At 36.8% G+C, this 25880-nt stretch overlaps 1 long non-coding RNA gene across 2 annotated transcripts in view; it reads left to right on the top strand.

Moving 5' to 3' along the window:
• Positions 1-25557, top strand: part of LOC133282796 (uncharacterized) — a 30582-nt gene extending 5025 nt beyond the window's left edge. The window contains exons 3-4 of one of the 2 annotated variants that reach the window (XR_009747709.1): positions 22107-22251; positions 25034-25557. This is a non-coding gene — a long non-coding RNA (uncharacterized LOC133282796). Of the gene's footprint in view, positions 1-22106; positions 22329-25033 lie in introns of those variants that run through there. The other variant, XR_009747708.1, reaches the window with a different exon arrangement.
• The last annotated feature ends 323 nt before the right edge of the window (positions 25558-25880 follow it).

The raw sequence follows: 25880 nt of genomic DNA on the forward strand, positions 1-25880 counted from the left end.
AACAGCAAGGCCCACATGATGGTTGTGCCCAGTTAAGGGCTCTGCTGAGGATCACTTTAAAGAGAATGACCATCTCACAGTGACTGCACGGGTGCAAAGATGTAACCAAATTTGGAGGATAAAAATTTGTTCCATGAATCACAGGTTTAGCTCTAAGTTCAAATGAGGCAAAAATTAGGCATTGCACTGTGCTTCAGATAATAGTGTGAAGGGAAGACAGGTTTCCAATGACACCGGGTATATTTTGTTGTAAGTAAATAATCCTGAAACAAGAAAAAAGTGGATTTTGGAGGGCAGATGACTTTTTTTTTTCATTTACCCCTTCTACTAGAATCCAATTTGAAGTCCTGGTGAATGTGGTGCTTTTAAGTAGTTAATCTCTATTCAGATGATATTATTTCAAATTCAAATTTATAAGCATAAATTTGGGCAAATTCATTCTCACATATCTACAACCTCTCAAAGATTTTCTCAGCCGTTACTATACTGCAGAGTCAGTTTACTTCCAGATCTAAACCTTTCACTTGAGATTTTAAATGTGTTATTTACCACAGAAGAATTGTGAATTTAGTACTCATTAGCATAGAATTAGGATAAATCTGAGGAAAACAATTGAGAGAATGAAAAATATATTGCATACTAAGTTTAGACAGTTTAATAAGCAGATGTTGAAAGCTTGTTTGATGGCATATTTTTATTCAGAATTATATTAGGGATTATGTAAGAGCTATACTATGGATTATAAAAAGAAGAGTAATTTCAGTTTAATTTAGCCCTATGAACATGTGAAAGTGTTTCAGACAGGTGAAGTATACGAAGAGATGTCTTAAGCTACCACTCCAGGGACAATATACAAAAAAGTCAGTTACCAAGTGAAGCTGGCATTTTACTAAGTCTGGATATAATTGTACTGGAAATCTTGAGGATACTTTGAAGCAGTCTTAAGAGAGGATATTGACTCTGGAATTCCTCCTTAGTGTAAGTTTCACTGCAATTTATTTTAGATCAAATATACTCGTGACACAAGATTATACTCTTGCTCTGGATGTATATATTCATTTCACCACCTGAAATTGTTGGGAGCTACATAAGCTCACTTCTGTGTCAGCTGATGTACTTTAACAGGTTTGTGTCTTGCGACTGGAAAATAGTCATGAAGTTCAAACCACTCTTTTTGTGATAGACATGCACTGAGCTGCTGGTCTGTTTGAACTGACTGCACATCAGCTCATGTGTTTTCACTGTTCTGTTGGACTTCAGAACCACCTTGCTGTTATTTCTCTTATCTCATTTGCTGCACCTAGGTCCTCAGCCAGGCCTGGCATTAAACCTTCACAATACCTCAGGAGCACATTTATGGGCACCGGGGCTCACAGTAAGGTGCAAACAGAACACGTAAATATTCTCCTCTGTCCCTGTTCTCTTCCATCAAATAATGATAAAAGCTCTGTAACTTTCATTACTTAAAAAAGAAAACAAACAACAAAAACCTGTCTGCTATCACCTTCCTCTTTTTTTCTTCAGTCCTTCTTTTTCTGACCTCTTTTTTTTTTTTTAGTAATTAATAGCAGAATCCCCTTTTTATGAAGTTGCAGCCACTTTTCGTAAAATCATAGAAGGGATTGGGCTGGAAAAGACCTTAAGGATCATTTAGTTCCAGCCCCCTTTGTGAGGTATACCTTACTAATCACCCTGTTGAAGGCTCTGTCACTTAGCTATCAGCATATTTTAGCAGACTGATTTTCTTGCTCTGACCAACTATTTTATCCCAAGAGACCCTATCTGAATCAGTTCTAATGATCCTGTCTTATTGACTGTTGATCCTCCACTGCTGATTCTTTGGCAAGTGCAATGATTTCTCCTGATGCCCCCTAAGCTTATCCCACACAACATAATCAAGTCGACTCAGAAAATGAGAGTTGAAACCTGGGAAAGAGCATATGCAAACATGTATCTGCAATAAACCTATCCTGCCATTTAATTATTCTATGATCCAAGTGAAAGCATCTCTATATGACTGGAGAACAACAAACAAACAAAAAAAAGTGACTAGAGTAAGATTCTTTGTATGACCTCTATGGTGTGAAAATGTGAAAAATAAATTTTGGAAGCTGAAATAATGATACTGAATACAGGCAAAGCCAGCACAGAATACGGCACAGATTTACTGGTGATTATTCTAAAATACAGCTATGGGATACTGCAAAACCACATCTTGCTTAATATTTCATTAATGAATCTACTGCCTTGAAAAGGATGCAAATCATACATTCAGGCGTTTGGAGAGTTTTGAATCCTGTTCCTAAGGGATGTTAGAAAACCCCCTGCAAAGTGAGCACGTCAACCCTAAGGTTACTGAAAGAAAATGTACAGGGCTTAAATATTAGCAGGCTGTCCTTTTATTTTATTTTATATACTTTTTGTAGTATCATTGAAGAAAAAGCATTCAGTTGAGTAAAAGTGGTAGGATTTCTAATCCGTCTGTCTTCCTACAAGACTTTCTAGCTCACAAATGAATACTCTGTCCACTGCATTAAAAAACATAAGAAAAGTGATAATTCCCAAGCTATTCTACTTTTGCAAAAACTGTTTTCAACAACATGATCTCTTTCCAACCTGAACAGGGGCAAGTGTCAGAATTTGTGACTTCTGCATGAACACCCCATCCACAAAGCTGAAGAGGGGTCCTTCCCTTGTACACCGATATTGTTTGGTGCAACTTGCAATTACAAGAGATTGTGCAGTATCAAAGAGATCCAGAGACAGCGTGGAAATAGATTCCCAAATACTGAATTTTTAGTACTTAAAATGATTAAATAAAATTTAATTTCAATAAATAAATACATAAATGAATAAGATTTTAGAGACCTTATCACTGAAAGTCCTTGTGTCTTTGTGTTCTGAAAATGCAAGTATTTGTAATTAAGAAGTCTTCAGCTAAAAATAATATAAAGAAACAGCTCATGAAACCTTTTGAATTGATTGCATCTGCAGAGGTTCCTCCCCATGTTAAACACTTGCAGCGATTGACACCCTAAAGTGATAAGGAGATAAAGAGCTGATTAAATTTTGACTTAAGCACAAGCCTTGCCAGGACAGCGGCACAGACAAGTGCTCTCTTAGACTTATTCTTGCCTGCCTATGAGTGGCATAAAGGCAGATGCCATGAGTGGCACCGTTTTGTCAGATTCTTAGCAGAGACTGTCTAGGCTTTACTGTTTATAAATTAAGTATTTGTTAAATTATAGTATGTAACTATGCGCTACACTTATCTTTGCTTGAGAGAGATTGACACAGTGAATTACGAAGTTAAACCCTAGGCTAGAAGATGCCTAAAAAGATTAAGTCATTTCATTCTTTTCCAAACAATTAGCAGCACTAGACTGCTAAGAGGAGATAATTGTAATTGGGAAACTGAGAGAGGGCAATAAACAAATTACTCATGTTTCCTCTGAAGCCTGTTGGTTTACTGTTATTTAATCCAGAATCTCAGAAGACTGTAAATTATCCAGTGACAGAGTTGTCACTGGCCCCTTGAAAAGGATTTACTTTATGAAAAATTTACAAAAAAGGAAATATGCCTAGTTGTTTCAGGTGAAATAGGATAAACGCAGCTGATTCTGTTCTCCTTCTTCTCCTTCTTCTTCCTCTTCCTCCTCTTCTTCTCCCTCTTCTTCTTCCTCTTCCTCCTCTTCCTCTTCCTCTTCTTCTTCCTCTTCTTCTTCTTCTTCATTTCTTCTTCTTCTTCTTTTTCTTGTTTCATCTTCTTTTTTTCTTCTTCTTTATCTTCTTCTTTCTTCTTCTTCTTTTCTTCTTCTTCTTCTTCTTTTCTTCTTCTTCTTCTCTTCTTCTTCTTTCTTCATCTTCTTCTTCAGCAACTTCATCCTCATCAACATCATCACCATCATCATCACATTTGTACTGCCTAATTGTAGACAACAGTCAAGAGGTTTTGAGGTTTTGCCAGACAAACATTAAGTTTTACCAGTTTAGCTGGGAGGCACCTTGTGTACTCTCCATCTTTCAGTACTCACTGTGTTATCCATTATAAAAAAAAAAAGAAAAGTGATGAAAGCACTTACCCATTCAATAAAAAAGTGAGATAAGTAGCTAATTATAGCTAACTAGAACAATCAGAACTGAAGCTTTAAGCATCTCCTACCTGAGACTATACCATACCTTAGAAACAATCAGGGTACTTCCTTACTCTGTGGCCACATACATGGGCCACATCATATGGTATTAACAGGACTCAAAGGACCTAGAATACAACCTGAAGAATTCCCTGAAGCCTTTGGAAAGTTTTAGAAGGTGTGGGTTTTTTTCTTTTCTTTTCTTTTCTTTTCTTTTCTTTTCTTTTCTTTTCTTTTCTTTTCTTTTCTTTTCTTTTCTTTTCTTTTCTTTTCTTTTCTTTTCTTTTCTTTTCTTTTCTTTTCTTTTCTTTTCTTTTCTTTTCTTTTCTTTTCTTTTCTTTTCTTTTCTTTTCTTTTCTTTTCTTTTCCTTTTCTTTTCTTTTCTTTTCTTTTCTTTTCTTTTCTTTTCTCTTTTCTTTCCTTTTCTCTTTTCTTTTCTTTCTCTTTTCTTTTCTTTTCTTTTCTTCTTTTCTTTTCTTTTCTTTTTCATTTTTCTTTTTTTTTCCTGCTAGTTTGGGTAGCAAGGAGAAGGAGTACTGTTTTTGCAGCAGGACAACTGCCCATGTGCTTGTATATTAGGATATGTGAATACTGCAATGAAGTCTGAATTACAGACAAGCACAAAAGTAGTTATTTAAATGAAAGAGACCTTATTCTTTGCCTTTCCACTATCCCAGTGCAATAGCTACAAAGCAGAGGAATTAATGTTTTTCTTTTCTTCTAAATCCCTTCACTCAAAGGATGAAAGATGTTAAAGAGAGTCTTTGTTTTGTTTTCAGCCCTTTTTATTTCACTTGTATATGTTGGCAGCTGACAGAGCCCCAAATCTTGTCAATCCCAGTGTGCTAGGCACAGAAGTATAAAGAACATTACAATTCCTGCTCAGAAGAGCTTAAGGACAAAAATCTAAAGGCCAAGACATGGACAAGATAGCGATACCTCTAGTCACAAAGCTTTTACACTTTGTCACAGAAAATGATGAGAAGCACTATAAAACCCACGATGTTTAAAAAAATTGTATGTATATTACAGTTTCTGAATCAAGTTTCCAGAATTTTTTCCTGTACTCATGACAACCCTCCCCCTTCCAAAACCCACATTCTTTCTATTAAGAGTAAAAATCTGATATTGAGCATGGGACTTGTGTGTGTGTAATATGAAAAAGCAGTAAATATAAAATTGAACTTAAATTATGGAAAAAAAAAATGTCACTTCACAACGAGTTATCTGCTGCAGTGTCCAGAAAGAGGTGAAATAGCAGGAAAAAGACACGTGATACATCAGAGGCTATAAAGGAAGAAAATGCAAATGTGTTTACATTATTGGTTTATTCCTGGAAGCTGCCAAAATTTCCCATTGACAGAATTTATAGTGATCCAAAAAGCTACCAAAAAGGCAGCTATATTAGGGAATGAGAATGCATAACCAGCATTTACTCTTCTGGTTTGTCTGAAATGCGCATAACTTGTTATCTCCTCAGAAGTATGTCTGTTTGATTCATCATCATCTGACCCTAAAATTTCTACTTTTCAGTAACAGAATACAGCCTACGAAAACACAGCAGACAATTATGTCAAGATACCATGAATCACTGCAAACAAAATATAAAAATAGGTTTTATATTTTATATTTATCTGGGAAAAAATACCCAATTTGCAGAAGGAAAAATGTGCCATTTGTGGATTTGAGTTATACCTGTCTCCTTTAGCTTCACTCCTCAGATGATAAGCCACATACACAGACAAGCAAGAGTAAAAGAAAAAATGCATTTCCAAGGTTTGGTTTTGTCCAGTTTGCTCACTCTGTGCTTAATGACAGCTACAGTCACCAAAAGTAGGCAATCAGATTACAAAGATTTAGTGATAATGAAAAGTTACTGCTGCCTCTATCTCACTATCACCCATCAAAACTATAATGATATCTACCTATTAAGTCTATTTAGAATAATGATAAAAACCTGATGGCAGTGTAATCTTTGTTTAGTGCAATATGAGAAGTTTGCAGAGAAAGGAAAAAAAATTGAGGTTATAATTTCACATACATTAAAAGTATATATGTGGGGTGTGATATCCTGTTAACAGACATCATATGCCTCCTCTGGAGATGTTAATTCCTAATCTCATCAGGGGAATGCGTGTGTGTGTGTGTACCGTGTGTTCATCAGTAATATTTCATAAATTGTCTGCCTCTAGATGATAGGTTATACACATCTGAAAGCCCACATTGTTTCTGTCATTAAGTAAAAAATCAGTGGTGGTTGTTCCTGTATTTAACATGTTTGCCATGTAGCAGCAACTGATGAACAGTGAGAAGGAGCATTACTTTTAATGAAAGTAAAGAAATGCTGGGCTTAGTCTTGATCTCTACTCTAATGAATCTCAAACTGAAAATAATGAAAAGAGATTCTTCCAAGTAATGAATTTAGGACTGGGTCTGTTTACAGTCTTGGTGTAAAACTTTTGATTGAAAATACCTGGCATTTGAGCATATTTTTTTTTATTCATAAATGGCAGAGTTTTAACACTGTGTTTGGCAGTATGAAATCCCTCAAAATTAATGCAAATTAGAAAGCACACTCTTACCTTCAAAAGCTGATTACTGTAGAATTTTTCCGCAATGAACACTTTAATAGGTTTCCACTGTGAGCTTTACCTTCACAATTATACATTTCTAAATTATGCAGACAAATATAAGCAATTCCTCATGAGGTCTGTATATTTCATTGGGTAGGGAAATTAAAACAAATGGGAATTTAAAATTAATCAGGTGATGTTGAAATAAAAAATCTTTCATGTCACAGAAGATTTATAACTCTTTTATGTGAATGTGTTACAATGAAATGACTTGATGTTGTTTTCCTTTTTTGAAAAGTTGGTTTTACTTTTGTCCCTGAAAACTAGCATTTTTATTTGATTCAGAATTTTGTAGTAATTTGCTATAGTTTTTGACATTAAATTTTCCACTATATGCACTTGTATCATTTTGCACTGCTGTTTTATTCGAACCTGAGTTTCTCAAAACCAGTGAAAATATTGGAGCTTTAGGATCTTTCATAGCAGAACTAACTGGGTGAAAGTATCTAACAACTGTGTGATGAAAAGGACTGCTGGTGATCTTACAAAACATGTAGTGTCAGGGTAGAGATGGTTGCTTTGTATGTTCAGGCTGTGAATCCTGAGGTGAGGGGATTGATGTGACAAAGAATAAAAGCTCCTGATGATTTTATGAAGTCCTGATGAACTACAAATACGTTTATGTACCCACACAAGTTCTTCTGCAAAGTTTATAAAACGGCAGGATCTCCTATGGAGGCTATAAAACCTCTTGGACTCCTGAGGTTTTGTTAGATCCACGTGAGATCTTGTGGAACTTCTAAACTTTCAGTGAGGTCCTGCAGAGTTTATAAACTCTGGCTGGACCTTAAACAAAGTCTGAGGTTCCTGCAGCAGTTACAAAGCCCACCAGGAGTTTTGAATTGTTCACAGTATTAGTATTTCACAGAGAGAAATACAACTAACCTTTACAAAATTGTAATGTACTTTCTAACATCATTCAGATATTTGTAGGAGCAATTGAGGACATGAAGAATCACCAGATTACAGAGTTTCTGTCTACATGCTGAAGATGAAAAAAAGTCTTAAGAGATTAATGATATTCTCTTTATTACCACATTCCAGACAAACGTAACTGTACTCATTTGGCAAACAAATACTGTAAAATTTTAAATCAGTGGGTCTACTGGAAATAAAACATTTTTCCCATGAGAAACAGAAGTGAAGAGCACTTGATTGAAAATTAATCCAGCCATTGTTGGTCTGTGATAGAAACAACCTGAAAAAAAACAGTGTTTTATATCAGTTGCACAGGTTAAAAAAAAAAAAAAAAAAAAGCTTTTTGTATCTTTTGCTCCATGGGATCCTTTAAAAATTGCCAAAAAAGGTTTTTGAGTCGTCAGCTATATGAAGTTCTTTAGAAAGTACTCAGTATTTGTTTTTCTGAGTGCAAGAAAATGCAAGCCATTCCTTGGCTTTCATCCCTGCTGCTACAAAACATGTATTTCAGTCATCAGACAAAACATGAGTCATCACAAAGTGTTAGTACATTGGGCACTGATCTAAGGGGAAAGAGTCCTCACACATCTCCCTTCTCACAGGAAGTGTGTAATTGATTGCATCAGCTTCAAAAGATCTCTGGTAACTATTCCATTTTCCTCTGATACAAGAAAAAAAATCAGTCAAATACTGATGTGTAAGGTCTTCCATTAAGGGTATCAGCATGTCATAAATAGAAGCCTACATTTATGTTATTGAACTTTTAAATCACTCTTAGGAAGCTGAAACATGTGTGTACAAGAGATTTCAGTCACAAACAGAAATACAGTTTAAATAAAGAGTTTTCAATCTCTTCAGATGTTAAGTCATGCTTAACATTATCTCTGCTTAAAAATACCTCTTCTTCAGGATACGTTTTTTTCTTTCAACCCTTTGTATATCTCAGCTTCTGTACCTTAGAACACCATTTTAAGGGAAGGAGGGTAGTAGAATGTTGTGTGTGGAGAGCAGAGAAGTTCTTTGTAAACATCTGCCATTCCTTCTTATGTGGATGAATGCATAATGCTTCCAAGTACACAAATCACATTTTAGATTTAGATCTCATTTACATAATTCATAAGAATTCAGAAAATGTCCCAGAGGGCAAGTAAACACTTTGAGCATAAAATAGAAAGAAATTTGGAGAGCTGTTTCCTTGTTGGTTTCTTTAGAATGTTTTTAAAACTAAGAGATGGTTATTGCATGTAACAAAGTTTTTCTCAATCTATCTGCATGTAAAGATTCCTTTGTATGAAAATATTGCTCATCCTGCTGCAGGAACATCCCTCACACAAGTGAATTTCAGGAATTCAGCTCCTGATGACATCTGCATAAAACCAGTCAATTTTCTAGAAACATAATAAAATCTTTTGCCTGAAGTTTTCAAGTCCCAATTAAGCAAGACCCCCAACTCCTGCTCTGTCAAGCTGAGAACATTATTTGGTGCTTGTTGGAAAAGGCCACTTTTCATTATTTTTTATGACTGTATTAACAATTTCCTTGCAAACACAATTTCCATCACTTGAGACCACAACAGAGTTGTCTCATGGCTGCAATACCTTGACAGTCTTTTTATCAGCTGGAGGGTGATGGAAACCAAAAAAAAGAACATGAAAAGATTAAATTCTCAAGCAAGTAGTGACAAACTCCTTGTCCTTGAAGCCTGTATAAATAACTTTCCTGTGGTTTGTTAACCTGTTCCCCCCTCTCCCCAGCCATCCCAGCAGTGAGGCATGTCACTCTGATGGTTCACATCCATCTCCTTTTATTGATGTCCACTTTGGTATCTACACAGGTCATCAATTTTGCTGCCACTTTGACAGCCTCTGGGAAAGGAAGGGCAGCCTTGCAGGACTTGGCATGCGGGGGGAGGCTTGACTCACTGCTGGACTCACAGTTCCAGTCGGATGCTGGTACCAGGGTCTCATAAATCTTGTAGGTGACCCAGGTGAACTCTGAGGCTCAGAGCTCACTGAAAACTGATCAGGCCTCTGTTTAGTTTAACAGGCCCTTTTCAGTGAGAAGTGAAGGGTTCAACAAATGCAGAAAACAGACATATATTAGTTGAAAAACTAATGACTTTTGAAAGAATGTTTGGCAATTGTTTAGAGCTGTCTATAGATCCATTATACTGACAAATGACCAACTTGGTCTATGCCAAACTGGAGATGGGCAGTGAGAATGCAACCTTGGTTTTCATTTTTTTCCTCCCCCATTTCCCTGCATACTCCCCACTTCTTTTGTGGCTTCATAAGAGCCACATGTGCTGTGGTGGTCAGGAAGACTTAAAGAAGGTGACAAAGTATACCTGTGCAGCTTATTTTTAACCTTACAATCAAACTGGATTTAAGCAAGACTGCAGATGCCCCTGGTGACCTGCTATTGACCGCCTGAACTTCCAAGTGAGGGTCAGCTGGGGCCCAGCATAGGAGGTCAAAAGCTGGTCAGTGTTCTTCAGCTTCAGCATGTTGAATAGAGAGATTTTATTGCTGTGATTTATGCAATTTGCACAGACAGGTTAAGGAGACCTTAAAACATGTCACAGTGCTCACTTACACTGGGTACACCATCTACTTGGAAAATAAATTTCGATTGTCCGTAAGAAATCTCTTGTGCATACGTCTTGAAGTATTTTCCCCTCTGTACTCTAAAACTTCATTCCCACACTCGACCCCTGAACATGACAAGGTTAGTGTTTTCAAATTTATTTAAACAATATGAGTGCACCAAATGAAGCACTTTACAAAGCTGATTAATTACAAGGCCAGAATAACAATTGATAATGAATTATTTTTGGGAGAGGGAGGAACAGCTAAACTTTTCATAAAGTTAAAATCTTAAATCAGTCACAGTGGTAATTTGAACACAGTGAAGACTAACTTTTAACCAATTCACAGAAATCAGTTTGGCATTTCCTTTTCAGTTTTTATGTTCCTTCTTTTATGCACCAGAAATTCTAAGGTTGATGGGAACCTGTCAGACTAACAGTAAAGAAGAACTGAAAAAAAAAAAAAAAAGAACTTTCAACTCTTTGTAATCAAAAGTCTTTTTTTTTTTTATTTTCCTGGTGAAGCTTAAAGCAGATTTAATTAATTTTACCCAAACCCCCACCCAAACGAGTTTCAGCGTCTGTGCTACCTGCTGCTCAAGCTCTTGGTCTTTCTCAAGCAGAAATGGCTAGTGGTGATGAGGATTTTCTGTCAGACCTATCTCTGACCACCAGACTTGTTTTCACTTGTGATCAAAGCAAGAAATTGAGCCCCAGGCATCAAAAGTGAAAGGGTAGGGCATTTAAAACACCTTTTAGTGCTGCCTCTTCTTCATTGTAGTAATTCACTGGTGTGTGTTACCCTGATTAGATACATCTAATTTAGCAAGATTTTAGTCCATAATAGCATATAACTGCATTTGACATAGTGAAGGGAAAGAAATATAAAATTTACTAAGTCTGCTGAAAAAATGGCTTTAGCAGCTGGTCATTTTCATAAGTATTTTAAGGATGCAGTTTTAATAAGCATATCCTATGCCCTAAATTATACTTACATGAAGCTCAAGAATGGCTGAGCATGAACTGTTTAAATCCATCAGGTAAGTGAATGGTTATTAATAAATATATTTATAACCAGCTGTAGAACAGAGGAGCACTGGTGGTTAAATAATAATTTGCTTTTAAAAGAACTCATACATATTACTTAAAGTGATAGACAAGTCTGTCATAAGCATAATGCATATTTTTAAGGCTGCCAAAATGTATATTTATCTGAAAGCCTGGAACAGATCCAAAAGACACTTCTCAAGTCAATAACTTGACTTGCAACCTCCTATAGAAGTATCTTTCTCTAGTAATGAAATATAGGAAAAACTATCAACTCCTTATTTCTTTTAACTCATAGGTTAAGGTACACAGTGCCGACCACTGATTTACACATAAGAGGGTCTGCAAACAAGTAACAGGAGTTGAATATGATCTCTCACCAATCTGCAGAGCTGGCGCTGACAGCTGTGGTCTTGTTTTAGCCTGCTGTGTGTGCTTACATAAAAGCAAGGCAGACAGTCTTCCCAAAGCAAAGAAGAGTGTTTTTTTTACCATAAGTTTCCACAGAACACCCTAAGCTTGTCTCAGAGTGAAGAACAAAAGTTGGCCACATATGCCATTATTGATCACCCGGCATTTTCAAGGGCACTGTCATGAGTCCACTGATGATTCCATGCTTTGCTCTTCACTGTTTAACAGTGAGTGATAGCTGACTGGGCTCCTGACCAGTTACAAAACTATCACGGAATAGATACCGGAAATAAGGAGTGAGATGCCTACCATCCCATGTCTTGGATTATATTACACAGTATAATATAGAATAAAATACAGAGAATAGTAATTCTCACCCTCACTTTGTTTATGAAAAGGACTGTTCCTAGTAGACTGACTGTCCATTGAAATCCCCACCATTTTTCATGCTATTCTCAGCCTTCCGAGGTGATCAGTTTGAGAAGACCCCATTGTCTATATCCCATGGTCCAAACCTATAGCTGTTAGTTTATCATTGTGGCTTTCAGGTGGGAAGTCTATCCCACATTCCTCACAAATCTGTGACAGAAACCTAAGAAAATAGAATCTCATTTACAAGCAGGTCTAAATTTGTTTAGGTATTTCTGCAGACTAAGAAAGGTTGAAGCCTAGAAGTATAAGAGCAAAAGATTTTTTGAAGGTTTTGTTCAGGGAAAGTTTCAAAGTTAATTTGAATCCTATCCACGTTTCATCTAAACTTAAGCTAGATTTCTCACAGGAACGCACTCTTTCAATGTATTTCTGAAGTTTGACACCAGGTAGAATTACAAATACTGCAATAATGCTGGATAATTCTTTTTGAATTGATAGTTATGCAAAGCAGAGCAACCCCAAAAGGAAAAACAAAACCTTCCTTAAACACTTCAAAATATTTTATTTGTGATGGGTACAATGTGCAAATTTCTTTCAACTTTTTCATTTTCTAAGTATAAAAAAAATTCTAGATCCTCAGTTAGGATTGTGAGAAGAGTGAAATTTACAGCTGTAAAAGACATTTTCCTTGTTTTGGAAAATATACCAAATTTAAACAGCAGTATTTTAAGAAGAATTCTGCATCTAAAACTAACAAGATATTAATGAAGAAAGAAGTACTTCTGATGCCTGTTGGTCAGTTTTGGATCAATATACCAAAAAATAATATGATATAGAAAGAGACAATCCTAAATATAATCAGTATGCTTTAATACAGAGTTCCTGTTTCTAAACAATTGGAAAGATGAATAGAGTCACAGGTTAGATATACGTAATTTTCTGTATTTGTATTGCAGAAGTTTTCCACAGGCAGTTTGTGAATTTTGGTGTTTCTTATCACTGCCAGCTCAAATTTCTTTTGATTCTTACCCTTTGTAGCACAGAAAACCTTGAACAGCCCTGAAGTTCCGGACGGAAGGTTCTGCCTTTATTGTTGAATATTGAACTGAATTCTAGTGCATCTGAAGTGTGAGCTGGTGAAGTTTGAATGAAAAGTTGGAAGGATGTGTAATGATACTTGTACATTTGTATGTAAAATAAAATAAAAACTATTATCAACTGACAGTATTTGATCCAAACAGGAAATTTTAGCCCAAGAACAGATTAAGACTAAGCCTGCATATGAATGAAATAGGTCCAAATGGAAGGTTAATCAGCTTATCAATAATACAGCATTAATGCTGTGTCATAGAAACATAGCACGTCTTTCATCTTTGTGTGCAGAAAGAGCAAGTTCAAAAGGAATCTGGTGCTTAATGTTCACCCAAGTGCAACAATTAGACTTCAAGCACCCAGTGCCTAATCCTGAAAACCAAAACTGTACATGAAGCTCCCTTGTTGGATTTATTTGCGTACCCTACAAAGAACTGCCAAACTTAATTATGTGTTTTCTCACCTTTCCTTGTACCTTCTCTTACTTTCTTTGAAAAGCAAATTCTCACCTATCAAATTCCTAAGAAGTTTGGACTTCTGGGTGTTCAGCACTCTGTACACATTGAGAAAAAGATCTTAACATTTTCAGTCAATTTTGCATTCACATTACTCAGTCTGGCATTCAAATAGAGTCAGCTTTCCTGTCCTTTATCAAGAAAGTACAAAGTGACTTATTATTGTACAAAGCAAAGACTATTTATTATATTTGATTTCCTAAATTAATATCTTTAATGTTTTATTACCATGCTGGGATTAGAGAGTTGCTCAGACTGATGAGCATAGAGGAATCCTAAAACTCTGGCTATGTGAAACATGTTCTTGAATGGCTTCTCTAAGAGGACACTATAAATAAATAGATTTATAGCTAGGTTTTACATTTTAATGTGAAAGCAGGTGGGTTCTTAGTTATATCTTCTGGGCATACACTGTGGAACAGACAAACATTGACTTTTGGCTTTGTGGCTTGCAAAGAAAGTCATCTCATGGACTCATACAGGGTGGCTTTACCTTCCCATAAATAAAGAAGTCTATAACCTCAAACTCAGGTATTTATCTTATTTTTACAAGGTTAAGTGTGCCTTCTGTTCAAAGAAGCCTCTTGAGAAGTCAGGTTAGAAACAAAAATACTATCTGCTTTTAGGTGGAGCATGAAACCCCATCTAAGGTGAAAACAGAGGTCATAAAGAGAATAATATGGGTTTAGCATGCAGTGCAGCTGCTGTGTGCTGTATTTAGCCTGAGAATAAAAATGGAGCTTTTGTTTCCGCTACTGCTACCCCTTGCATCTTTCTAAGTAATTTGTTCCCTCTGTTAATGGTTAACTTGAATGTGTATTTATGTGGCAGCCAGTTATTTACTTAAAAATGTCTGATTTCAGAAATAAAGCAAACAGTCTTGACACAACTTTAAAAGGTTATATCTCTCCTCAAAAAAATGTATTTATGAAGGCCCATGCTCTTACATTGGTAACCCCCTTTATTTTTGCTGGCAGAAATCAGTGACTCCCATCATGTACTGAGGTGTCATTCAATTCTGCTACAGGGGAGACATCAACAGACCAAGTTCTGACTTACATTAGGACAGAGGATCTAAGGATGGTTTGTAATGAGCTAAATCAAGAAGAAGTAAAATAAATAACCTCTCCTCAAGCTGTATCATTCTCAGTCTTCACAATGACCAGCTGGGGAGCAAGGCATTCAAGGTCTTTTTTGCAATGAACGCCAGGAAAAAGCTGGAAATGGCAGATTCCAGGGATGAATGGAGAGGACTGCACAGATTTAATCCACTAAACAGAGCCATGGAAAAAAATCTAATTCCATTATTCAGTGGCTGCTGAGTGTATTTTACCTTAGGGAAATGTACTTCTCCTTATTTTCAGTAATTCTATAGTCCATTTCAGCCTCTATGCTTGAAAATTAACAGCACGCTAACAGGACTATTGCCTGTACTTATGGAACTGTCTGTTTAGGATTAGGCCAATAAATATTGATGGAGATAATTGTTCCTGCATTTGAACAGCAGACGGATAGAACTGGGAGTAGTTTAACTGGCATTTGCATTTATGCTTGGTAAACAGAGCTGGGTTTGAAAGTGCTGAACATCCAGCATTGCCTTCTGCACAGTTCACATTCCAAAGCATCAGTGATCACAAAGATCAGTTTAATAAAATATTGTAGCAAAGGTTAAACCAAACCATTTGAGCAGTAATTTATCACATCTAAATAAATAAATGCAATGGCAGTACATAATAAAATACATCTAATTGTCCTTTGGTAATTTTATTTTCTTTTTTTTGAAGTCTCATCAGTCACAATTTCTCTTACTTCCAATTTCATGTGTCATGTTTTGTCTGCACATACTTTTCAAATTGTGTTTAAGTTTGACCAGCAAGATATTCAAAGGTAGCTACACACTGGAGGAGAACTGTTTTTTCATTTCTTGTTTGTTTTCTATTAATTTCACTTTTTAAACTTTATTATTTAATCAGAAAGTTTATGGATGACTCTGTGCGATATATATCACCCAGAATGAAATAATTTGCTCACACTCAGTTTTCTACTTCATTAGCTAAGACGATTTATCACGCAACTAGTCAATCAGATAAGGAGGACCTTATTCTATGGTCATATAGCTCCCTGCATGACTTTACTCAGTTACTCAAAATAAACTCAATATGCAGTCTTTGCATACTTTGTGTGGCCAAGATGCATCAAGGTAAAAGGACTGACAGTTCAGCTCAAGAAGACCATTTAAGTGAAGTGTACAGCATAACCTGAGGGAAGGCTGTCCTCATGGGACAACGTTCAAGGTACATTAAAGAAATGAAGGGAATGGACCCTTCTCTGCAAGTGGCTGTGTGCCTGAAGTTCTCCGTGACTTGCATGAGTGAGTGATGCATAAAATCTCCTTCAATTAAATAATATGAATTGCCTCTGGCTTGATGAACGACTGCTAAAAACTGTGTGCTTCTCTCTAAGGGAAGTACACTTACTTGAATCCAAACAAAATGTCTGGAAGTTATATCAAATTAAAAAACATGCTGTGGCTGTTAACGAAGTGCCTCCTGCACTGGTTCTGAATATGATGCCCACATATCAAAGACCTCTGACATTGTTGCCACTGGATCTGGACACAGGAAATGCAGGATTCTGGGCAGATGAGAGCTGAAACTGAAGCTCCAAAAATCTTCCTTGTGCAAGTGATTAGGCGCAGCTGTTTGGCTTCACATTTTGGAGCACTTGGACTCTGCAATCTGTGACATTTTTACAGGACCACATGTGCAGAGGGTAAAAAAAGGTATCATGCCCTGGCTAGACAGCAGATGTAGGGATAAAGAAATGTCTCCATTAAGAGAGAAAAAAATAAATAAAGAAATATTAAAGGGAGCTATCAGAACAAACACGGGAATTCATAAAAATTTTCCCCAAATTCTTCAAAATGAATATACACTTTCTTTAAAAACATCTTTGAACTTCTAAATCTGCCCAAAGTTATGAAGTTTTAAGATAAAAAAGACTAGGGAAACTCAAATGTCTCCTCGATACTTGCCCATATTTTATAATAAAACAGCTTGCTCAGCAACATTTCAGGATGAAGGCTCCTTCAGCTCAGATCATCAAAACATAAATACTAGGCTGTATAGGAGAAAGTATATGAAAAATCAAAGCCTAACATTTTCACCAACTCTCCTGGTGCTCCTTATTTCTCAGTTCTATACTGTAAAAGGACCACAGAATGATGAGGATTAGTCCACAGGAGCCTTTTGTAGAAATTGATGAAAGGTTTTTATTCTACGGTTTTGGTCAAATAGCTGTTTAAAGCCTGATCCTACTGCACAAAATTTTACTTTTTGTAAGGTCTCTACTACCCACCACCAGAGACCTTTACTCAGCCAGAACTCTGGTTTCTTTCTGTTTTTTATGACTTGAAGGTGTTTGATTAGAGGTGCTTCTCTGATCAGTGTACAATACACAGAAATTTTTATGGGACAACCAGACTGTCTTGGGTGTCCTGAATTTAACAATGCAGAAGCCCCTGACTCTTGGACCAACAAGGTATTAGGGAAAACAACAAACACACTCTCATTTTACCTGAAGTAGGAATTGTGAGTGGGAGAAGTTAGATTTTGTGTGCTGTGGTTTCAAAGTTGTGATTACTGAGCCCTCCTTTAACTCCCATTTTCACTTAGTGAAGACAAAGCCCTGAATGTTTCCTACATCAGAAAGTAAAGCTGACCTCTGTTATACTTCCCAGAAACACAAAGGAAAGTGGTTTTTATGTCCTAATTACAGCAAAGTTTCAAAACTGGTTAACACCCACTGCTGGTGATGGGAGGAAAAAAAAAAAGCATGGAGCGAGGGCTGGAGCAAAGTGAGTAAAGTTCTTGTGGAGAAACGGAGGGTTTCATCTCACTTCTCATTATTTTGGGGGCTCTCTGGGAGAAAGCCGTTCTGAGAAACTTTATCATACTTGTTACTCTTCTTGAAACTCAACATGGTGGCATAAAATTAGAACAACACATCTTCTTCTAAAAAAATAAATCATAATCATGACAGGCTCAAAAATAATCCGAAGTCATGACCCAAGAAGACTGAAAGAAAACTGTCACATGCATTGTAGGGTGGGTGGTGGGTGGTGGATTTTAACCCTTCAAAAGCCTTTCTACTGATCTTTCATTTACAAGGTGCTATTTCTCAAAACAGGGTGGGGAGGTGGGGGGGGAGGGGCAATGAGGGGAGAGACTTCTACTTGTTCCTTCAGTTGCCAATAGCCAGCCCGCAGCATTGGGAACACTCCTGTTGCGGGAGGGAGAGGGAATCAACAGCAGCACAAGCAACCAACCTAATTCCATTGTATCCCTGCCCATGGCAGAGAGTTGGAACTACATGATCTCATGGTCCTTTCCAACCCAAAGCACTCAATAGTGCTATATTATTTGATATTTTTTTCCTCACATGATCCCCTTGGTTTAAAACCAAACTCAATTTGAAGGAATGAAGAGAGGAAAGAAAAGAGGAAGAGATCAGCAGGTAGGACATAGCAAAATAATCTTAGAAATAAGGGAAATTGGGTTGTAAAAGATCAGCTCCTATAAAAATGTGGTCCTGTGAAGCCCAGTCCTATAAAATCAGATGTTGGAAAAAATCTATTCTCCATTTAAAGGAAAAAAAAAAAAGGCTGAGAAAGAGAGCATTCAAACTATCTAAAATAAGCAAGAAAAACTAAATTCAGAGTAAGGCACTGTCAGTAAATGAAATGGTACCCAAAAAATTGTAAGCCATTTCAGCAATTTCATGTTGCATTGAAATTTCTCAGGCACAGTAAAGAGATCTTTCTATGAGATATACAATGGGAGAGGAAAGAGACGATATACTGACTGCACCATGGAAAACATGGCATTAGAAAGAGGCAAAAAATAGCGAAACCTGAACAGCTGATACAGAGTAAGAAAGAGAAATAGAAGGAGGAAGATTTAAACACAAAGATAGCAACCAAGAAGCTTGAAATAGGAACTTTGCTGGTCACTGAGAAACTTTCAATGAATACACAAGACGTGGGTGGCTGCAGAGACCTCTGTCCATAAGACACTGTGAAAGTCTGAGGTAACTCTGAGTCAGTTTTCCAAAGGTCTTTGAGGAATGAGAGTTTCTGCACAGCACTGAACATGGCTTTCCTGGAAAGGCACTGTAGATCTTTGACTCATATCTCAAAAAATGTAAGAGTAGGACAGAAACATGGCAAAGGCTCATAAAATATGTGGAAGAGTGCAGAGATTTCATCTCTGCTGATGTTCATCTTCTCACACACTTTGTGGAATTAGCCATCACCTGAAGTCTGGATGGGAGAATTTCTTGGACAGATATAGAGGATGGCTGCATTCTGAAAAAGTAGAAAAAAGGGAACCCTTTAAATAGAGTAACAGAAGATTGTGGAAGCTGTAAAGGATGTCTGCTTATGGATGAAAGTGTGGTGAGAAGGCAGTAAGGAGGCAGATGAATCATGGATGTGAAGTGTTCAACATCCTGGTGTAGGACGCTCTAAAACAGTGACTCAGGCCCCAGCAGAGCCTCAAGATGAGGAAAAGTTGTCAGCTCCCCTGGGCTCTGAGACAAAGAGCAGAAGAAAGCGCAAGTCAGAAACAAGTGCCCCAGTTTTCTCCAGACCTCTCAGTTTCATCTTTCTTTTATTACAATGTCTCCCTTTCCTTTATTTGTTCCCTGTTTCTTCTTTTTGTATTGTTCTTTCCTCAACTTTACCATTTCTTCCTTTCTCATGTTTCTTTGTCTTAACAAAACTGCCTTCCCTACCCCCATCTATAAATTTCCACCATTTGTAGGGTTAGAGCCCTACATGCCCTACAAAGTACAAAGACACCTTTCCACTTTGGCATTTTCTCTACTTTCCATACCTCTATTGCACTCTCTTCCTTAATTTCCCTTTTATTTTCTTAGCTTTTACATCATATTCTCCATGCCAAAACTTCAGCAAAAGATCAAAAGGGAAAACCCGGCAACACAAACTATAGATCTGATTGCAGCCGAGTGAAACTAAGTAAAAATGCTTCTGTATTAGCCACAGTTACTAACGGCATTTAATAGTTGGTGATCTGTAGTTTTTACTAGGTGAACAAGAGGTTGGAAAGCATAAGTAGAAATAGCAGGCAGCACAGTAAAAATTTCTTTTCTCGTACAAGCTTGTCCAAAGCAGCACATCTTTTGTGGGTATTTTTGTTCTTCTTTAGTATAAAGTGAAATCTTAAAGCACACTTATTGCAAAATATGGCTTGAGACATAAGTTACTTAAATTTGTATTCTCCCTTTGCACACCCCACGATGAACATAATCTCATTTTCACTTTCTGTCACTAAAAGAAGGAAGTGAGAATGACATTTGCTGATTAGAGAATTAGTAGTATTCCACACATTCTTGTTTTAAAGAATGCAATCACCCAGATGTTGCTGCTGTCAGCACAACTGCAATACTGTGCATGTTCACACTTCAGTACGTATTAAAAGCATAGTTTATAAATGAGCTGCATAACACTATGTCTGTATGGAAATATTATTCTAACATACCTTAATTGTATTCAATAGTCACATTTTATAACCTTTTAATTGACTAGTATTTAGTGTTTGGTAGTTAAAAGATTGTAACCAACCATCCATTAAAGTTAATTACCTGTAAATTGTGCTGGTCAGTTTACGTATTTCTTTTACTACTCTCAGGATGTGGTATTTTTCCAATTTCTCAATGGGCTACATTTAGAAAGGGAACTACAGAAGATCTCTTATCTGTAGCATGTGTGTTACAGAAGAATAACTCATATGACAGCAATCTTGTTAGCGGCTGTTATGAACAACATTCAGCATGGGCCATATCTTAGGCTGTCAGTGTAGCTGCTCTGATTTACACCAGCTGAGGAGTAGGACACATGTATGATTCCAAGGAATGGTAACTTTTTTAGATACATCAAATCTTTCAAGAGAAAGATTGTCAGTATAAAGCATAGTTGAGTTAAAAAACAAGGTTTCCAAGAGCAGTGAAGTAAAGTAAGAATAACTACAGTGAAGGTAGTGATAGTCCCTCTGTGTTTATCTCCATGTAGGACTCAATTTGTTCCTGTATGGAAGGACTAGTTGTAAAGTCCTGAAGGAATTCTATTAGTGCAAAAAAAAAAAAAAAAGAAAAGGAAAGGTTTGAAATTCAGAAAAAAAATGTTCAAAGAACATAATAGAAAATTAACATGCTGAAATTGACTCTTGAAATATTCTCTTATCTATATTTAATTATTTTTCTCTGGTAGTCCAGCATGGTTTACAAGCATTAGCCTTTGACAATGTGTCAAAGATTCAGGGTTTGTGGCTCTTAACATCAAACTTGATATGGGTCCTGCAGGAACATGCAGTTTCTCTGGACTAATATATGAGTTGAAGCTACAACTGAAAAAAATACAGATATTTATATTTAAGTTTGGCCTTTATCACATCATAAAAGGGATGTGGAGCTGTTGGAATGCGTCCAGAGGAGGCCACAGGGATGCTGCGAGGGCTGGAGCAGCTCTGCTCTGGTGACAGGCTGAGAGAGCTGGGCTGGTTCAGCCTGGAGAAGAGAAGGATCCTTAAAGGAGACCTTAGAGCAGCTGCCAGTGCCTAAAGGGGCTACAAGAAACCTGGAGAGGGGCTTTGGACAAGGGCCTGTAGGGACAGGACAAGGGGAATGGCTTTAACCTGACTGAAGGGAGGCTGAGATGAGCTCTTAGGCAGAAGTTCTTCCCTGTGAGGGTGGTGAGGACCTGGCACAGGTTGCCCAGAGAAGCTGTGGCCACCCCATCCCTGGCAGTGCTCAAGGCCAGGTTGGACAGGGCTTGGAGCAACCTGGTCTAGTGGAAGGTGTCCCTGCCCATGGCAGGAGTTGGAATGATCTTTAAGGTCCTTTCAACCCAAACCGGTCTGGGCTTCTGTGATTCTATGAAATACAACCTTCAACAGAGCAGTTACAGATCAGTGCAAATAATAGCTACACAGCTGGGATTTTTATTTGTGATTTCGAGGAATTCAGACTGAAAACATCTTTTCACTTTCATGCACATACACTTTCTTCTCTTGTAGCTGCATCTTGAAGTAGTCACGTGTGATCTCTTGTGGTGCACTGCTAAGAAAATAACCTTCCAATGTCTTAGACGGATTTCTGTAAGCTGCCTTCAGGAGCTCACCTAAATACAAGCTCTGTTCAGGCACCTAACCAAGCTGGATCTGAGATGATATGGGAATGGTAACTTCACCTATGGGATGATGACACAAAGATCCAGAAGCAGACACAAGACCATGTGTTAGATGGCCAGATGTACATCAGTGTTTTACCTTCTCTTTCTATCTGTATGTATGATATGATTTGAACCTTAACTTCTCAATAGTTAGCAGACCAAAACCAGTAACACCTGCTTTGTCATCAACACAGAGAAAGCTAGATCACACTGTGTTTTTTTGCTGAGCAGTGGTCAATGCAGGAGACCCAGTCAAGACCTTCCAGTGTGATCAGCAAAAGGATGCCTTCTTAGGGTAGGTTAAGAAAATTTATTTTTAAGGCAAAGTCTGTAACTTGTCCAGCTTTCAGACCTGGCCCATTTTTATGCATAGTTAAAGAAAAAGAGGTATTTGGGAACTATTGCTGCTGTTAACTGAGGAGGGGTAGAAAATGTATTTCTAGAGTTGAGTTTTGTGCTTAGCTGTGCAGAGAATCATGGTGACCACAGTCTGGATCAGTGGCACTTTGGGAATATAAATCTATTTTCCTCAGTTTACTATAATCCTCATGCAAAAAGAAGGTATTACAATTATAGTCAGTCTTCTACCTCTGAAAATTTAAAAATATATATACAAAAATTTTCAAATAAATCATCCTTAAAAATTCTTTTTTTTCCAGTAGTATTTTGTCTGCAAACCTAACGTGTACCTGTTTATATTTACAGTGTTAAAATATTTTAAAATAATTGCTAATGTTTATGTTTAAGTTGCTTTGAATGGACTATTTTTTGCTTTTTTAAAAACAACATTGGCTTATTGTTTCAAATTATATTTTGCCTTGCATTGGGAGGAAGTAAGAGAAAAAGAGGAAATTTTTGGCATTCTGGAAAGAGAAATCCCTTGATAAATGTGGAAAAGAGCAAAGGAGACAGGAAGGATAATCTTCACTGGGCTGATCTAGTTAAAAGGAAACTCAACAAATATCTTTCTAACAAAGGAGTAAGAACATTGTTCATGGACCTTACTGCAGTAATGAATAAGTCTCTACTAATGTTTCAAAACTTTATGAAGCACTAGCAACAATCACAAGCCACAACTTGTGATCAGCTTGTTCTAATGTTTTTGACACCATGTATGTGAAAATGAACATATATAATCATGATATATAAAGACCTGAAACAGTGAAGACATCAATTCCTTTTCTTTCAGCTTAACGTTGCTCTTCTGCCAAGTGAAAGGAGAATTTATCTTGTGTAGCAACTTATATATGGAAGAGAGAGCACTGCAGAGCTAAGTGGTTCCTTTACGTGAAGTTACATGATCAAAAAACAATCAGAACTTTTATTTCTCAAATTAAATATCAACAAATTGCACACAAGGTGAGACTCTCTTGGAGAGCGTTTCCAACGTCCTCACACAGTTTTCTTACTTACCAAGTCTACACAATTCTTTCAGTTCTGTTTTCAACAGGTCTCTGTACTTTTTAGCCAGAAGATCCAAGGCAAAAACTGCTCAAATACTATGTAACCTTACACATCACATCTGTCTACTCTCACACCCAGTTTCAACAAATGCAAGCCATGCTGCAAATGTATCTGACTCAAAAAGTTGCTTGACCTCTGCCATGCCTCTCATAAGTGTCTGAGGCTCACTACTGTGTGGACTCATGGATTTGCTTTCACAAAGTTTTATCTGTAGTCCTTGTTGCATACCTATGCCCTAACATTTATCAGTGTCCCAATGTTATTAAAACAGTGGATGCATACAGAACTCCCTAAAAATTCTGTGGCCACATTCCAGTGACAGAAAACAAATAAACAAACAAACAAAAAGAAAGGAAAGAAAAGAAAAAGAAAGAAAAGGAAACGAAATGAAATGAAAAGAAAAAAAGAAAAGAGAAAAGAAAAGAAAAGAAAAGAAAAGAAAAGAAAAAGGAAAAGAGAAAAGAAAATAGAAAAGAAAAGAGAAAAGAAAAGGGGAAAAGGAAAGAAAAGAGAAAAGGAAAGAAAAGAAAAGAAAAAAAAAAGATGCCTGTGTGTCAAACCTCAGTATCATGTACATAAGTGACCACTTTTCATTGCACAACCGGCTCATTTCTTTTGCGTTTTCAGCTGTATTTATCCACCATAGTACTGCTTTTGCTAGGTCACTAATTGCCTGTCACTAATTGTAGCCTACCTGAACACTGCCTAGACAAATGAGACCAAATTATGCCTGCCCATCTTGAACAAACTACATTAATTTGGTATAAACTGGATTTAGTTAACTATAAGTCTAGATACAAGGTGGTTCATTTAATTCTAGAAGAGGTAGGAAGAGGTAATCATGATCAAAAGGCTGATGAGCAAATTAATTCTTCAGAAACCACGTTTCTTTTTCAAAGTTCTAATTTTGCTCTGTAAAAGAGTAGAAAGGCAGATGCACACACATGAAATAAGCTACTGTTCCTTGCTTGAGGTTGTAGAAGTCTCTAACAGGATGATGCCAACACTTAAGCCACTTAAGCTTTCATATAATAAAAAATGGGATGAATCCTTTTTATTTCCAGTTAGCCTGACTGAACAAAAAAATTGAGCAATATTTACCTTTAAGAAGGTTGATGTTTTTCTCTCTGAGAATATTTTTGAAGGTATGTTTCACAATAGTTACTCTGGTATTCTTATTTATGCTGAATTGCTGATGTTAACATATCTAAATATAATATATTAATTTTTTTTTTTTGCATTTTTGAATGCAAGTTGAAACAAGTTTAGTGGAAAATTTATTTTGGAAATAGTTTAGTGGAAAATTATTCACAGCAATCTATTCTTTTATGGCTGTGAAAAGAGCTAATAGATATAATGCTTATTACACAAGTGTTAAAACATTTATCAATCTAAATTCTCTAATGGTGTCAAAATCCTTGGTCCTTTTTCAGTAGGACAGTCTTTGATGGGAATTTTATCTTATTGCTTATTGCACTTCCTTAGGACCAATGCATGATTAGTTCTTAATGCAAGCCACAAAATGTATTTGTTAATGGAGATTTAAGACTTTAAAGCTGGTGATGGACTCATTCAAGATGCAAGTAGGAAATTAACAAAAAGTTAAACTTAAGTTCACTGAGTCCCACGTAACAAGATCCTGCAGATTCAAGAAAGCTGGAAGAAGACAACATGATGAACATCCCCTGAAAATGTGAATAGTGCCAGTTCATAAAAACAGCCAGGAATGTGTCAGTCTGCATCTGACTGAGCTTGGTAAGTGAAGGCAGGTTAAGATCCTAATGGCAGCATGACTCTTTCTTTTAGAAAGCAGTGCAGACATAGGTGTTCTGCTTTCTAGCAGCATTAGATTTGCAATGGTTGGTTCAGCTCAGTTAACTGTTTTGATAATGCTATACTGGTTAAAGTTTTCCCAATCAGGTTCTCATGGTTTCCCAATCCACTCTACCTCCCTACTGAATGCATTTGCATGCAGTGCAAGGAGGGAAGTGAGAGCTGGAATGTGTCCCCTTACCAGCCCTGGGGCTACGTTATTTCAGGTATATAAAGCTATCTGGTCCAGCTTGTTAACCTAGGAAACTTCTAGAAAGCCTTTCCTTTTTCTGAGACAAAGACCCAAGCCAAATCCATGCTTGTTTTTTTTTTTATGTTTTAATAGTAAGATTGTTTCCAAAATAATTATACTGTGGATTTGGTTACATGACGTACATAGGAAGAGAAAAGGAAGAACACGTATGACTTTCAGTTTCCTGAAAGCCAACATATACAGATGCAATTATTTTCCCCCATTATGTTCACACTTTACACCAATAACATTGCAAGGCCATCTAACCTACCTTATAATAAGTAATGTACTCCAGCTCCCTTGTTTCTTGAGGAACAAGTAGTGTAATGAGATGGCAATATTGCAAGCAGAGGAAGGCATGCTAGTCTTGTGTCACAAAATTCAGTACTCAGGAT

This window comes from Pezoporus flaviventris, unplaced genomic scaffold (genome assembly GCF_033815535.1).
Source record: "Pezoporus flaviventris isolate CSIRO_AGI_PZ_B2104156 unplaced genomic scaffold, CSIRO_AGI_Pfla_v1 ptg000141l, whole genome shotgun sequence".
Lineage (NCBI taxonomy): Eukaryota > Metazoa > Chordata > Aves > Psittaciformes > Psittacidae > Pezoporus > Pezoporus flaviventris.